General features: G+C 42.4%; 1 protein-coding gene and 1 long non-coding RNA gene across 8 annotated transcripts in view; one reads left to right on the top strand and one right to left on the bottom strand.

The window, feature by feature from the left end:
• Positions 1 to 17761, bottom strand: part of PTPRM (protein tyrosine phosphatase receptor type M) — an 835156-nt gene that overhangs the window by 783343 nt on the left and 34052 nt on the right. The gene's annotated exons all lie outside the window — the stretch shown is intronic.
• Positions 2624 to 17661, top strand: LOC115834758. The gene is made up of 3 exons (XR_004029661.1): positions 2624 to 2710; positions 11367 to 11372; positions 17649 to 17661. It is a non-coding gene; the product is annotated as an uncharacterized LOC115834758 (long non-coding RNA).

Genomic DNA, 17761 nt, shown 5'->3' with positions numbered 1-17761 from the left:
ATGTGGGCAAACAGGTTTGGGGATGTATTTTGGGGTTTTTTTCCTTTCAGGTTTTTTGTATTGCTTTTTGTTTTGAGCCTTTAGTAATTTATTCGCTTGTCACATCCTCAATTTACTACTCCTACTAAAACTAATTTTATTAATACATTAAATAGAAGTTTCAAACTGTGATAAATCTGAGTTAAAGTGAGAGAAACAAATACTCTTTTAAAATGTATTATTCAAGAAAATAAATAATCAGTAAATCAGAATAAGGGAAATGGCAGTAATGAGAAAAAGAAAGAGGCATGAAAACTTAGTTGATTACAGCACCTTTCTAAGCCATTAAGTTAACCCAGGACTCTTCCCTCAGGGAACGTTTTCTTTATCTTAGTGTTTCATTCAACTGTCTACTGAAACATGCACTATTAAGTAACCACTTCCAGAAAAGTTTTTTGAGTGGGGAGGGGATTTGTTTTGTTTCAAGATTTTTGGCTACATATTTAACAAGTTGCATGTGAAAATAAAATGTTCTTATTAACAGCGGAATAATATTTCCAGTATGGGTCTGTCATCAACAAGTCAAACTCAAGGCAACATCTCAGAGAACAGATTCCAGTCCACTCGCATCTCATGAGCCCAGTCTCTGCCGCTCCTCATTCCAACAGCTAATTCTAGCAATCCTTTTCTTCAGAGCCAATTCACACAAAACCGAAAGTCCAGGGCAGCATTCCAGATCTCCCAGACCAAGAGTAGGTAAACCAAATTGAAACCAGAAATGCTCTCAATGTATTCAACAATGTGGCATTCCTCAACCTCCCACTTCCCAGACATTCCCCCAGATTAACTCATGTGGTTGATGATTATCCTCTTCTCACGAAATGCTTATACCAGGGGAAAGGAGAAATACATATATTACATTTAAAAATGTATATTTACACACACACACACCAGTGTTTAAGCTTGGTGCAAACCCTCTTTAAAATTAAGTTTTTTGATTAAGGATTATATTTTTTCAATTAAGCAAATAACTTCTAAATTTACTCTGGAAAACTATGTTTTTTCCCAAAAATAAAAAGACACTATCTGATTCATTTCAATAAATCTTTATTGTATATATAATAGTTGCTCCAGGGAAAGAAAAAGAAAAAGGGGAGGTTATGCCTTTAAAGAGCTTACAGATTAACAGAGGAGAAAGGTGTTTAAACAAATAACTATAACTTCTGCAACATATAATGGTCATATATTGCAGCCACTAGAAAATCATCAAGCAGGGGACACTGAAGCAAGACCTGAACATCGAGGAGGAGTCTAATTATTCACCCTACAAATCGATATTTCTGTCCCATCACTTCAAGCTTCCCAAATGTCCCTTTTCCAAACTCCCTTTAAAACCATAAAATCCTCTTAGAAAAAGATCCTGTGCTCAGAATAATGATCTGGGCACTTCCACTGATAATGGGGATGGGTGACTTCCAAACATGCTCCACCATGCTACAGTATGGGGTCCTGAATTATTCTCTACTGGAAAGAGGGCATTCTGCTGTGAATTCTATTTCTAAGGCATCTACTCAAACAAATTATGTTTAATACCCTTCTTTTTTGTGTGAATACAGAACCTCCCTCTCTGTACTTCTGTTTGATCAGAGAGGTGCTGACAGTAACAACAACCTCGACTAACCCACCCCAGCCCAGCCACTCACATGTGGAAGCACTAAGGAAGCACATCCTGGGCACTGGCCTTTCCTGGCCAGACAAACAACAGACACCAGGATCAGCTTTGCCATGCGAGTGAGAACAGGCAGATCTCCCCAGGCCTCCCACCCCAAGTGAGAAGGCAGGCAGGATGGGGACCAGAGGACAAGCTCCTGAAAGCTATGCTTTCCTCACCAGCACAAACTGGCTGCAGCTTCTCTCAAGGCATTCCTCCAGGAAACCAAGCCAGGGATGGGAGACAAAGAGGAAAGGGGCGGGCCCACGAGTGAGGGGTGCCCGGGCTGGTAGTGGGGAACGGACCCAGTCTCTGCCGCACAACACTGGGCCTGTCTGAGAACCAGCTACACTCAGCTAGAGAGCTACAACTACCAAAGAGAAAGGAGTGAGTGATCCCAAGACCCTGGGCTGCTCCCCGGTCAGGTGTGGGGTGAGATCTGCAGTGGAGCATTGTGGCATATCTGAAACACCATGTTTGGGTGCATTCTAGGAAGCGGAGGCAGGAGCATCCCTTGGGCCCAGAAGTTAAAGACCCCAAGGGCAACACTGTGAGATCCCAACTCAACAAAAATTTGAAAAATTAGCAGGGTGCAGTGGCACTATACCTGTAGTCCCATGTACTCAGGAGGCTGAGGCAGGAAGATCACAGCCTTGACCAAGAGGTCAAGGCTGCAGTGAGCAGTGATGGCACCACCACACTCCAGCCTTGGCAACAGAGTGAGACCCTGTCTAAAAAACCACCATCCTAACAGGAACCCAACTGGACTTTCCTGATGTCCCTTAAATCAGGGGTTTGCAACCCATAGGCCATGGACTGCTACCTGTCATGGCCTGTCAGGAACCTAGCAGCACAGCAGGAAATGAGATGGTGGCTAGCGAGCATTACTGACTGAACTCCACCTCCTGTCAGATCAGCAGCAGCGTCAGATTCTCATAGGAGTACAAACCCTATTGTGAACTGTGTATGCAGGGGATCCAGGTTGCACCCTCCTAATGAGAATCTAATCCCTGATGATCTGTCAATGTCTCCTATCACCCCAAGATGGAACCGTCTAGTTGCAGGAAAACCAGCTCAGGGCTCCCACTGATTCTGCATTATGGTGACTTATATATTTGTTTCGTTATATATTACAATGTAATAATAGGAATAAAGGGCACAATAAATGTAATGCACTTGAATCACCCTGCAAACCATCCCCACCCCACCCCATCTGTGGAAAAATTGTCTTCCATGAAACTAGTCCCTGGTGCCAAAAACGTTGAGGCCTGTCACCTTACAGGAAGGGAGGGGAGGACTTCTCAAGAGAAGACAGAAGGGCACCTGTTCCTTCTGCTGCTTCCATGTACCAGAGAAGGAAGGCAGAGGCCTCCCAGATGACAGGGATGGCTCCTCAGAGAATGGGCTGGAGAGGTACTGGGGAATGTACCTAGTCTCTGCAGCATGACACAGGGCCTTTCTGAGAACCAGCTACACTCAGCTAGAGAGCCTCAACCACCAAAGAGAAAGGGGCGACTGATCACATCTCTCTTCCTGCTACAGCCTGCTCCTCCATATGTGTATGAGAAACTAAGCATGATCCTTAAAAAAAAGAGAATGAAAAATATAGAAATGATAACAGTGCTTTACTGATAATAAGATCATGGGCGATTTTTTTTCCTGTTACAGTTCCCGAATTTTGTTTATTGTTACATTAATTGTTTAAAGTAACTGTATTTCAATGATGAGGTTTTTGTTTTTGGCAAAATCAAACCAGCTCCCCAAATTGAAAAATTATCAGAGTTAAGCAACAAAGGATTTTGAAGAACCTTCCTAAAAATTCTCAATTGTAACCTATGGGAACATCAATGTAAATGTTAACATACAGAAAAAAGCCACTTGGTAAATGCTATTATAATAATGTGTGTGTTGGCCAGGGGATGGACAACAGGAAGTATCAAAGTTTAATTCTCAACTCCAAACTCACTCTAAAAAGTAAAATGGCTCAAAAAACTGATCATCTCTCTTAAAAACTTGATGAAACTTGTAAAATCGTTATTAGAATGAAGTTTATTTATAGGTTCCCTGGAGTCAAAAACAACTCTTTAAACTAAGCCCATGCAAGAAGCCACATTACAAAATAAACACATGCCTGTGCTCAAGACTGACAGCACATCGATCCTGTGTCAAACTCATTACCTGTTTGTCAACAGCAGCTGACAATTTCTTAATGAAAAATGAATGGTATACTGAACCACTATTTCACATTAGACAGGGGAAGGCAACAAAATGCATCTGGATGTTTTGGTTGGGGATGATAAAAGTCAGATTATTAACCAGATCGGCTGCCTATAAGTGATCCAATTTTCTCTAAAGAAAAAGACAATCCTTCGGAGTTAAAACAATCTATTTTGTTCTTTTTATGATCCCTTATCATTAGCTTCCTACTTCTAAGCTTGCAAGAAGCTCTAATCACCCCAAACACAAACATTCCTAGGTTCCTTAATATTCTTTGGGTACCTTAATATTCCTTCTGTTCCTTAGCTTCTAAATGATGTTTGATCACACAAAATCAAACTTCTAGCATCTTTTTCAGTTTCTGAAACTGACATTCCAGAAGTACTTTAAATACAGCCTTCCCTATACCACAGGCACGTTGCCCTGTGTGTACTTTATTACTATGGTAACTCATTTGGCCTTGGTGTTTGTACTGTTTTATGCTGAGTCTGAGTTTTATGTAAATTTCCACAATAACCCTTAAATCATTTGTATAACTAGTAGGTTTGATCTGGATTCATTTAACACATGTTCTCTGGTTCTCCTTACCCTAAACTATTCTGGAGAGGGTGGAAGAAAAAGTATTTTTCCTATCTGTGATGTATGCACCATCGGCAGACCCCATTGCCAAATGAGTCAAATCAGCAATCCCCCCACTAAATCATGAATGTGTCATTCTCTTTTTTCCAATAACTATCTAGCAGCCCAGTAAGACTATAAATGTTAAGCCTTATAAGGAAAATTCAGATTCCCATTCAACAGAGCATTTTCCATCTATGCAACATTATAATTTATCTACCTGATACAAATAAAAATCATTATGAATTAAACCAATTGGAAGGGATAAAAGTAATCTGCTGACCCCAGAAGGTTAATCAAACTGGGTCAACCTTTTCCTTGCACTGGAATCAACCAAGTATTTACTGATGGATAACTGCATAGGCAATATGGTCCCAGCTTTCAGGCGTTTTTTTTTGTTTGTTTTGAGACAGAGTCTCACTCTGTCACCCAGGCTGGAGTGCAGTGGCATAATCTTAGCTCACTGCAACCTCCGCCTCCTGGATTCAACCGATTCTCCTGCCTCAGCCTCCTGAGTAGCTCGGACTACAGGTACATGCCACCATGCCCGGCTAATTTTTGTATTTTTAGTAGAGATCGGGTTTCACCATTTTGGCCAGGATGGTCTCGATCTCCTGACCTCATGATCCACTCGCCTGGGCCTCCCAAACTGCTGGGATTACAGACGTGAGCCACCGCGCCTGGCCAGTATTTTCAATTTATTTCAAGAAACAATATGACTAAAAGCATTATTGAGTGTGTACTGTATGAAAAAGGGGAACATGACAAAACATCATTAAGGATTAAATTGTGTGGAGTAGCTGAGAGAAGAGAATGACTGGGGGAGTTTTTAACTGAACTGTCTTCAAAATCTCCACGCAACATTCTTACAGGATTGTTGGATGCTTGGTTTTGTATCTGAATTACCACAGGTACCCAAGTTTGAGAGCCCTCCAATTGTCCTTTGAGGTCATAAGCAAACCCATCTTCCCAGGCATATGGGGTGATATCTGCCCTCAAGTGGATAAACACTACAGTGGCAACTGAATCACAGATGGGATGCTGGTTTCCTGAGCCAGGTAAGAGGGCGATTTCTGTTACCCTCCAGGTCCTGCCCTCCTGCCTATAAACTGTTCATGGAGAGAGATGGAAGCAGAATAGGAGCTGGGAGCATGAGTGGCAGAAATACATGAAGGGAACCCTCCCTTCTACTCGATGGGAGCTAAGTACATTCCACTTTGTAAGCCCAAATAGTTACATGTTATTTTACAAAGGCTTCTTGCAATGACTGGCCTCACCTACACAATGCTAAAAGAAATTACACCTTCCCTGAAGCCAAGATGAAAGAAACAACAGAAATGACTGAGAACCTTACAGAGAAGGGCATTTCAGCTTCTCTTTCTCACATATCCAATTTTGCAGGACCTGGATAGAATGCAATGATTTCGTACAGCTTCACTCCCATTCACTGAAGAGCTATGACTTAGTCCAAACATTAAGTTGGGATTTAGATAAATGGAAGGTAAGACATTTTAAATAAGAGGTCTAATATGAAGCAAGGGTCTGAGGCTGATAAAATCAAAGTGAATCGTGGAACAATTGAGAGACAGGTCTGACCAGCCTGGTCAAGAGATGTTGGGAATCATAGAAAGTGCAATAAATCTCTAAGAAGAAATCAGCATGAGGAAGGCCCAGAACATAGACTTAAATTACCTGATGCAGTGAAAAATGAGGCCGTGAAGATTTCTCAAGCAGAATAAGGATCACTTGTCCTTAAAGCACCAGAAAATGTGGCCAGCACCTTCACAACAGGTTCCATACACATTTTGCACATTTATTCAGAAAAGAGAGCAAAAGTAAACTGTAGCATAACAGTAGATTGCCTGTCATACATGCACACCACACACACACAGAGCACATACACAATGCAAATTAGTTCACTTTATCTCCCTTCTGAAAAATGAGACAAAGCAAAAAAACAAGTTATTCCAAACACATATGAAAGGAATTCATGTAACCTGTGGTCTTAGTTATAGTCATGTGTCAATGACAGGGACACGTTCTGAGAAACGTATAGTTAGACAATTTTGTCATTGTGTGAACATCACAAAGTACACTTACACAAACCTAGATGGTAGAGCCTTGTATCAGTCTGCTTTCATGCTGCTGATAAAGACATACCCAAGACTGGGCAATTTACAAAAGAAAGAGGATTTAATGGACTTATAGTTCCACATGGCTGGGGAGGTCTCACAATCATGGCAGAAGGCAAGGAGGAGCAAGTCTCATCTTACGTGGATGGCAGCAGGCAAAGAGAGCTTGGGCAAGGAAACTCTCCCTCATAAGACCATTAAGTCTCATGAGACTTATTCACTATTATGAGAACAGCATGGGAAAGACCTGCCCCATGATTCAATTACCTCCCACCAGGTTCCTCCCACAACACGTGGGAATTCAAGATGAGATTTGGGTGGGGACACAGCCTAACCATATCAAGCCTACTATACCCCTAGGCTGGTATGGCCTATAGCTCCTAGACTATACACCTGTACAGCATGTGACTATACTGAATACTGTAGGTAACTGTAAGACAAAGGCAAATATTTGTCTCTCTAAACATAGAAAAATATGGTACAGAAAAATTGTACACCTGTATAGGGCAGTTACCATGAATGGAGCTCGCAGGACTGCAAGTTGCTCTGGATGGGTCAGTGAGTGAGTGGTGAGTGAACAGGAAGGCCTAGGACATTACTGCACACTGCTATAGACTTTATAAACACTGTGCACTTAGGCTACACTAAATTTACTTTCTGAAACATATTTTTATTTCTTTAATAAGTTAACCTTAGCTTACTGTGGCATTTTTGCTTTATAAACTTTTAATTTTTTTTAACTTTTTGATTTTTGTAAAAATGCTTAGCTTAAAATGCAAACACATTGTACAGCTTACAAAAATATTTTCTTTCTTTATATCCTTATTTTATAAGCTCTTTTATATATGTTTTTATTATTTTGTTTGTTAAGAACTAAAAAACAGGCACACACATTAGCCTAGGCCTACACAGGGTTAGGACCATCCACATCACTGTCTTCCACCTCTACGTCCTGTCCCACTGGAAGGTCTTCAGGGGCAATAATAACACACAGGGAGCTGTCATCTCCCAGGATAACAATGCCTTCTTCTAGATACCTCCTGAAGGACCTGCCTGAGGCTGTTTTTACAGGTTACTTTTTATTTAATTAGAACACTCTAAAATAATAATTTAAAAGTATACATAACCCTATAACATAGTCATTTATTATCAAGAATCATGTGCTGAACAGAATTGTGTAATACTTTTATATGACTGACAACACAGTAGGTTTGTTTACACCAGCACCACCACAAACACAAATAATGCGTTGTGCTACAATCTTCTGAAGACTATGATGTCACTGGGCAATAGGAAGTTTTCAGCTCCATTATAATTGTATGGGATTATATGTGTCCTCATACATGTGGTCCACTGTTGACCAAAACAATGCTATGTGGCACATGATTATACCCCAACCTGTCTCCTAGTCTGTATTTCTCAAACTTGAATAAAATTCAGAAAATTTTTGAAGAAAAATAATTTTCAAGGACCCAAACAATGTCTTCTTAAAGGGTTCTGGAGGACACTGGTTGGAGAAACACTGACTTATTACAAAAAAAAAAAAATTAAAACAGACTTTCATAAATGATAGAAAACACTTTAAGACACTCAGATTTTAAAGTTTAAAAATTACATGAAATTCATGTTGGCTGAGAATAATCACAGGAACCCAAGTCTGAGAACCTCACTTAGAACCACTGTGCAAAACCCAAAAATTCCTATCAAATAAGTTGTTCTTGTCAGTTTGCCCTAATTTCAAGGTCAGCATAAGAAGTTTTCTAGTTGAAGGAGTCTTTGAGACCTTTCTTAAAATGACCATTTACTTTATCAGCTTTTCAAAATGCCCAATAGGGGTTGTCTTGTTCTTTCCTATCCCACTTTATCTAATGGGTCTCCCTGTTGATGTTTGTAATATAATTACCACTTTCATGAAAATGACTTCCAATTCCCACTACTAACAGAATAGGTTAAGTCATTTGTTTAGGACCTTCCCAAGGAAACAAAATTGCCACAACTCTTATTACCAGGAACATGGGAAGTGTCCCTCATTAGCAGCCATCATTAGTAAAATTCTCACCATCTGGTGAGGCCAGTTCCCCCTAAACCTTTAGAAATCCACAGAACTACCTTCTCACCTCTGTGGAAATACTCCCCCTAACTCAAGGCTAATGGCCATCCCTGGGCAGTAATCAGAAACTCAAGAGCCCACAGGGTTTGGGAGATCCTCCAATGGCAGTAGATCGGAAACTGTCTTGCCCTCAACTGCAGGCATGCCTGGGAACCACATCAGCAAATGAAGAGAAGAGGGAGTGCAATGATTGTCAGTTCCATGGACAGTAAATACCCTCTTAAACTGAGATTCCATACAAAATTGTTTAAAGACAAGGCTTGCCTTTAAAAAAAAAAAAAAAAAAAAAAAGGAGACGGGCAGTTTCTAGAATGCACTGCTATTCCATGATCTCATTCTATGCAAGAGGACTCTGGTTCTCTGAAAGGGGAAATGGTGCCCCAAAGCACCAGGCAGTGAGCACCTAGGCCTGTCCCCCAGGCCAATGCTTCGCCACAGGACTACCTATGCTCCTGTCCCCCTATGCAGGTCATAGCTGGGTAGTGAGCTGGGAACTTTGTCTCATCATCCAGAATCTCCCATCATTTACAGCTATGCAAAGACAGACTAGGAGGATAAACTTCACTATGATGTGAGAAGACCCAAATCTCAGGAGAAAGACAGACGGCTGGGCAGAAAAATCTCAGGAACTCTAACTAAGGACCAGACTTATTTTTAGCTTCAAATGACATTAGCTAGAAAGTATACACTAGGAAGGAATGAACAAGCATGTGTAATCATTTAATAATAGCACAAACATACCCTGGGGAAGAAAACAGGAATTATGAAGGGCATCCCAGATAGCTGACCCTGACATCTGCCTCCACTGCCTCTAATCAGTCGACCTTATGGGGTGCACAGGGACTAGCCTGCACTTTAAGAGTTTTCCAGATGTTTCTGGGGCTGCTCGCTTCCTACATCTGTTCTAACTGGGAAAGGCTGCTCTTTCATCACATCTTCCCTTATCCCATACCCCACCCTGCTCCCAGAGAGCTCTAAAATTCTCCAGGCTGTTTCAGAGCAGACAATACTATTCTAATTCTCCAGCTTCCTGAAGACAGTTGTGGGCAGTTGGATGTGGTTGTCACCAGTCATCTCCAGTCAGCATGGCTCAAGAACGGGACCCAAGAATGGGAGCAGGCCCCTCATGAACAAAATCAGTGCCTTTAGCTCAAGGCTCAAGGGGTTAAATGAAAAATCTAAAGGAAATCTGACACCACAGATATCCCCACACCAATTTCATTCAACTTCTCAGGGTTGAAAGGTTGAAAGGGTGCTTCCCATTCTCATTTTAGAGACCTCAAAAGCTCACTGACATTAATTCCAGAGATCAACGTAGAGCTTCAAAGGAAAGAAAAAGGAAATCAGATAACCAATATAGTGGTTCTTAATGTAATCTCACAGAACAACAGGATTCTCTTTTCCTTAGAACTCTGAGAATGTTTCATAAAAATGGAATGTAAAAAATTAGTAGAAACCGTCTTTGTTCTGGACAAGCTCTATTTGAATCTGTGTGAAGTCAGGAGCGTGCAGAAGCATGCTGGCCCCAAATAAAACCTGAATCAGAAAAAAGTATTCTTTGTATCTGCAGACTATCCATGCCTCTTTTTCCCAAGTCATCTCAATACTCTCAAGGTATGTCTATCCTGTCGTCTCTAAAACAGCCTACTCAGAAAGAAAGGAATTGTTCGTTCCTTTGATGTGAATATCAGCCTGATGCCTCTCCCAGGAACGCTGCCTTCCCAGCATCTTGTCTGACCAGGGAATGAAAGGCTTTAGGGTTTCACTCATTACTGCAACAGGTGGGAGAGAGATCCTGTAGAGCAGGAGGGCCCGATGGCCCTAAAAGGCCACCACACAGGCAGCTGGTAAGGCTGGAGCTGTAATAAGCTGGCTACTGCCCCACTCCACTCTCTTCACCCCCCACACCACTCAGGATTAAATATCAGACAGCGGGGCAAAAGGAAATCGTGTTCAGTGTGGGGGGCTTTGATATACGAAGAGAGGATGAGCAGTGCTCCGAGGAAGGCAGAGCGAGGAATGAGCGGCTTACCTACGGCATCCAGGACACTTATTTTAGGAAAGTGACATCTTAGCACTCAGCAGCCTAGCACGTATCATAGAGAGGGCCCCACAACCCTGTGCTCTGCCAGATCAAGCTGGCACATGCAGGAGAAATCTTTACCCCTTCAGTGTTAAGAGATCACTAGAACTGTACTCAACTGCTTAATTTATCTAACAAACATCACTAATTGTGAAGCACAAAGAGGTTAAGTAAGTTATCTGAGGTCACACAAGAAGGCCTGTGGTGTCAAGGTCTGAACCCAGAAATACGGCTCCCGAGTGCAAGCTCCAGCCTAACCCTAGACTAGGCTAGCTGCCTCCCTCACTAGGAGAGAGATGTGCTGAAGAGACAACTCGGCACACCCCAGCACATCAGTCATTCTTATCACAATTTATCAACAGGCTTTTTCCACATGCCAATGAGTGAAGAAAAGAACCAGGAACTGGTTGCAGTGAGAATTTCTGTAATAAACATGCTTAAGCTATCTCTATTCCTCGCGGCTCCAGATCTCAGTTTCTGCATCATCAAAATTGTGTTAATTTAAGCTCCCTTAAGGAGCTGGTGAGAATGTTTGATGAAGTAACACTGGCAACTTTGCACCCAGGGCCTGGCACACACTGAGTACTAAATAAACGGCAATTCCTTCTCCACCTTTCTGAAGGCATTTGCGAAGTTCCCATGAAAACCTCCCAGGTTAGGCACCTGAGTGTCTACAAGCAGGAGAAGAGCAAATCTGATGGGATACAAGTAAAATTCTGGGAGCCCCCAGATAAGCTGGGTGGAGTCAGGTAACTTCCAATAGCGCAGTTTCCACCAAAACAAGGTAGAAAATCCAAGGCCAAGAAGATTTTTAAAATCTGCTTTTTGGGGAATTCAGGGACCTGAAACTAACAACTGAGCTTCCTCCAGCATCTTTAAGGCAGACTAAAGAAAACAAGACATTCCTCCCTCCCCATTCAACCAAAGCCAAGGTCTGTGCCTGGAGAAAAAGGTTATGAACTAGAAAGATAATGAAGGGCAAGGGAAACAGCCTAGTTATCCTTTAAACAAATACAAATTAGCCAAATAACATAAAACCACCTCGCTCACCTCCATTAAGTAGGACCTGTAAGTCACCATCATGCTCTATCTAATGTGCAGTATATGTGACTGTGTGCTTATGGCTAGTGTGGTATACAGAGGAATATTTACCCTTGGATGAATTCAACAATTCAAAGTCAGACATGAAAAAAAAATCAAAAATGATTTTTACCTTCTCTGCTAACTTCAGATTTTACCTTCTCTGCTAACTGGGATAAGAAGCTCTCTAACCGCACATGTCTGGGAAGGGGAGAAAAAGAAGCCAAATCCCTGCTGTCTCCTCCCCATCTGGCCCCACCCATCCAAGATCACAGCCATGGAAGCCACTATGGTAAGATACCTCTTCTTCCACAGAAGCAACCACAGTAAGATGCCTCTTCTTTCTGGACCTGTGCAGATCCTAAGGGTCCCCTAAATTACTAGTCCCAGGGAACAAGGAGTGGCAACCACTTGATTCTCTAGCTTTAAACTATTCATGAGAGGAGTCTTCCTCCAAACACCCAGTGCAGGCCACTAGATCGCAGGACTTTTAAAGATGGTCTGAGTCTTCAGTTCGGAAAGACAACAGGTAGCAAAGTGCTGAGCAGCCACCTCCCACTTCCCACTCTGCCTGGTCCTGCAGACGGGTAAAGGGAGTGGCTGCTTTGAGAGGGCTCCAGAAAAGCTCCCTGCCTTCCTGACTTCCTATATCCTGCTCATCCCCAGAAACAAGGTTCCCAGGTTTCAAGCCACACCCTCTTCCTGTCTGTCATGCTCTGCAATGGCAGGAACCAGGCCCCACATATCACCTAATCCCATGTCAACTCTTGGTCTGTGCTTAAGTAGGAGAGGAGGACTTGCCTGGTAGAGCCGAACTGGGAGGGCTGGGCCGACAACATGGCAGACCTCTCCCAAATCACTACCACAGCCTCAGACTGCAGAATGAGGGCCTGAACCTCACACTCTAGCAAAACCAGAGCTGTCCACAACAGGTAACATTACAAATAAGTAGTGTATGGTTAACATTAACTCATACCACACAACTGGGACTCTGCAAAATAACCAAGGAAATAATCCTTAAAATAACCAAAGAGATTTGGTTCGATTCACGACAAGAGCTTAAAAAGACGAGCTCATTTTCACCTTGCCTCCCTTATACATCTATAGGAGAAAAGAACGTTGATGTGCTATGAACAAGAATCTCTTTTCTTTCCAAAAACTTTTTGTTACAAAGTATGGTACTAGAATGGAAGTGGGCGGGGGGGTGACATTTTTTGCTGATTTCTTAAAAGAAAATGAGTGTGATAAATACAGCTAATTTCTAAGAATTTATCATCAAAATTTTATATAAGCACAGCCTTTCTGCTTCACAATATTTATTAATACTACAGCAAGCTTGTCCAACCCACGGCCCACAGGACACATGCAGCCCAGGAAGGCTTTGAATGTGGCCCAAAACACATTTGTTAACTTTCTTAAAACATGAGCTTTTTTGGTGATTTTTTTTTAAGCTCATCAGCTATCATTAGTGTTAGTGTGTTTTATGTGTGGCCCGCGACAACTCTTCTTCCAACACGGCCCAGGGAAGCCAAAAGATCGGACATCCCTGCCAGAGATTAAACTTACTTAGTATATCCTATTAAAAAATTCACCTGTGTTGCACTGAAAGTTTTTTCTGTATTCCAAATGGTATCAATGTGTCAGCACCAAGAAAGAAAATCCAAAACTCTATTTTGAGGACCTATAGCAGCTATATCAAATAAACTGAAAATTACTGTGTACTACCACAGACAAATATGAGCATATTAGAACTATTTTATCATTCCATCCAACACTAAATTAGAAGAAATAGGGACAACAGCTGAAGTAACACCTTTGCTGGCTGCTGCGTGCTCTTTCTGTATTTCTGAGGAAGTATGGCACCAGGTGAACAGGGCAGCTCCCAGACATCTTTAAGGAACCAAATCCTCTGTGGCCCTTTCTGTATACAGTTACTGCTAACCATGCACTGCACTGGAAGGTAATGTCAAAATAAAATTTAAAATCTGTTTGCATCCTCCTCCTGAGTACATGCATTTTTTCCATATTCATAAATTCAGCATCACCATCAATACTTAACATTCCTGGCACAAACACCACTTGCAAATTGCCCCATGCAGCCCCTACAGGGCCCACTTCAGACTCATTTGAATTGGAATGAGTATTTCTAGGTGCTGTCACTAATGCCAAGACTTCAAGGATTTCCCATACCAGAGAATCTCTGTTTTCTAGATTATAGCACATATTCCACAGGAATCAAGTTTTCATTGTTGATGTTTGTGTTTTACCAGAGCAGCAGCAGCTATGTCCAAACTGGTCATGAACCTCCAGCCTTACCTCCTGCATCTGGCATGTGGCCAGGCAGCCGCTGTGTCTCACTTTTAACCCTCCAGATCCTAAATCTGGCCCCTCAGGTCCCAAATTTAGCGTAAAGCCCTGCTCGGCATGAAAAGAATTGGAACAACTCATTTACAACCTGGATCATTTTTCAGTCTTCCAAAGGGAGAGACAATTTTAGCAGATCTCAAATAAAAGAATAAATGTATTGGGCTCAATTCCCAGTAACTACACTGATCAATACATCAAATGAAAATCATTTCTTGTGTGAAGAAAGAAAAACTGCACATCTTATGTAATGTGATGATTTTATAAATAATTATATTGGCATCAAAATCTGTAAGGCACTGATCCCTACTTTATAAAGGATGGGGTTAGGGAGACACAAGCCCCCAATGTTACTATAAACTAAAGCCAGTGTGTCAGACCTAAAACCCACTGAAAATTCATCCTGGCCCAAGCATGTGTATGCTGCAGAGGCCAGGGTGCCACACAGCAGCAGGGATCAATGCTCCATTGTGAATCGGGCTTAGCAGACTCCACAGGCTGCTGTGTGTTCCACAGCACGATCCCTGAAAGGATAAAAATCACTAATTCTGAACCAGGAGAGCAGGACGTTTGCCCATTTTAAAGCCAAAGCTACCAACTGGCATTACAGAAAGGAAGTTGGAGGAACAGAAAGAATCAGCAGGCTTCAGACAAGCAGATACTCCTGACAGCAAAGCAGAGAAGGAGAGAGAAATGGGAAGTCCATCACCCAGGATCTGCCCACCAGACTCTCCCCATGGAGCACAGCTGGCCTCACATGGATCCTGTAGACCTCAGCCCAGGTTAGGAAGAAGAGTCAAGGCCAAACAGGCAAAGGCCAGGTAGATGTTAACAGGCAGGGGCCCTGCAAACATTAGCTTAACATCCAAATCAAACATTTACCAGAAAGATTCAACACCAATCTCCCAAGACGGAGTTGCCAAGTAGTCTCACAGTTTTGCAATGAATCTCAACAAAACAAATTCTACAGTTAAAACTCCAATTATTTATTTACCATAAAGTTGACTTTAGCATGACAAAGATTATTAAAATAATTCCAGGCTGGGCACGGTGGCTCACGCCTGTAATCCCAGCACTTTGGGAGGCCAAGACAGGCAGATCATGAGGTCAGGAGATCGAGACCATCCTGGCTAACATGGTGAAACCCCATCTCTACTAAAAATACAAAAAAATTAGCCAGGCTTGGTGGCAGGCCCCTGTAGTACCAGCTACTCCGGAGGCTGAGGCAGGAGAATGGCGTGAACCCAGGAGGTGGAGCTTGTAGTGAGCCGAGATCACAACACTGTACTCCAGCCTGGGCGAGAGAGTGAGACTCCGTCTCAAATAATAATAATAATTCCAAATACATCGTTCTTAGACATTTTCATAATACCTCATACTTTTCTCTTAATATTTTTAATGTCAAGTATTGAAATATATATATTATATATATTTAAATTCACTGAAGCATTGTCAAGCTTTTTTTAAATTCCAACCCTTTTATTTTTAAGTCTCCACGTTCACAGTGCAAGGAGAAATGGGACTAACTAAATAATAGTCCTATTTAACATTTCTATAAAGCTCTACAGTAAATACTATGCTTTTGAAAAAAAAGCATTGCCACAGTCTTGGCAACATGGGAAGATCCCAAGCCTATAAGAAATAAAATATCAGCCAGGCATGGCGGCATGTGCCTATAGTTGCAGCAACTAGGGAGGCTGAGGTGGGAGGATCCCTTTAGCCCAGGAGTTCAAGGTTACAGTGAGCTATGAAGACACCACTGCACTCCAGCCTGGGCTACAGAGCAAGACCCTGTCTCAAAAAAAAAAAAAAAAATTGCCACAATCAAACTTCCCAGAAAACCGAAATATCTAATGTTAAATTCAACTGAATCCAACCAAACCCAAAGCTTCTCACTGGTCTTCTTTTAATTTGTGCCTCCCTATTAATTCCTCCTTCACAGTCCTTTTACTGTTCTAGATGGAGTCAAGTTCATAGAAGTGGATAACTTGCCCAAGATCTTACCACCAACTTAGTGGTAGAAACTACTACACCAAGGTCCCCACCCAGCTCTGACTTGAGGTTACCTCTCTGCAGTCTTGACCACTTTTAAGAGCACAGACTTTGAAGGAGACGGCCAATTCATTGCTGATTCTGTCACCGACTTGCTAAGCAGAGAAGCAAGTTACTTAAGTGCTCCAGGTTTAAGTCCCCTCATCAGTAAAATGCAAATAATGGCGGCACCTTTCACCCAGGCCCGTGTAAGCATTTGTGTGTCATAGTGCCCGGCATGCCTAGGGTCTCAAGGAACTATACTGTTTCTGTAGTTACTATTATTCTCTCTCCCCTAAATATGAAAAATTCCTAGCACTAACCAGATTACCAAATTAAATGGCACAAGATTAATTTATGAAATGAGTACAATGCAACTGATGTATGAGAATGTAGATTACTGTTACCCACGTGTAGTAGGTTGAAAAATGAACACCCCAAGTCATCAAGTCTTAATTCCTGAAACTTGTAAAATGCTACCTTACTTGATAAAGCGGTCTTTTAAAATATGATCAATGATCCTACAATGTGGAGATAATCCTGAATTATTCAGGTAGACCCCAAATCCAATGACAAAGATCCTTAAAAGAGACACACAGAAGAGAATAAACCCAGGGGAGAAGGTGACGTGAAGACGGAGGCAGAGATTGGAGTGATGCAGCTATGAGCCAAGGCTCTCAACAGCCACCAGGAGCCAGGAGAGAGGCCTGGAACGGGGTGTCTCCAGAGCCTTAGGAAGGAGCGCAGCTGCTCACATCTTGACTCCAGACCTGGCCTCCAGAACTGTGAGAAAAGAAATTTCTGTGGTTGTAAGCTGGCAAGTTTGTGGTCATTTGTTATAGCAGCCCCAGGAAACTAATGCACCGGGGGAGAGTAGTGACTCATACAGCAAGAAATAAAAGGGGCAGAGAAATATCCACAGCTAGGATTGTCCTTCCTGCAGATACTGCCAGTGGGGAGGAAAGCCTAACTGAAATTCAGACTTAAGATCCATGAAACTGTTCAGAAACTGTGGGCTAGAAAAACGGTAATTTGAATACAACAGCCAGTTTTCTGTCTCCTAAAAGGTGGATATTTGTTCCCCTGTAGGGTGGAGCAATCCTTCTGTCCTAGGAAAGCCACGCCACCGGGCCAGCCGCTTCTGCAGCCCCAGCGCAGGATCTCGAACCAACAGAGGGGCTCCGGGGCTCGGTCACACAGGGAAGGTCTTCACAGGCTCACAGCCTTTGGAGGATTGTTGTCTTCTCCAAGTATGAATTCAGGTTCCGTGTTTCTCAGGAGGTGAGCCTGTTCGCAGCCCAGCAGAGCTCCCTGCAGATGCAGGAACAGTTTCCTCTGAAACCCTGACAGCACCTAGAGGCCCAGGTGGACCCAAGTGCAGCAGAGGGGAACTGAGGGGTGCAGCATCTTCCTCCAGGGACTTCTTGGACCACAGC

The sequence above is a fragment of the Nomascus leucogenys genome, chromosome 4 (assembly GCF_006542625.1).
Source record: "Nomascus leucogenys isolate Asia chromosome 4, Asia_NLE_v1, whole genome shotgun sequence".
Classification (NCBI taxonomy): Eukaryota; Metazoa; Chordata; class Mammalia; order Primates; family Hylobatidae; genus Nomascus; species Nomascus leucogenys.
The sequence above is the reverse complement of the archived record's forward strand: the minus strand, read 5'-3'. Positions and strand labels throughout refer to the sequence as shown.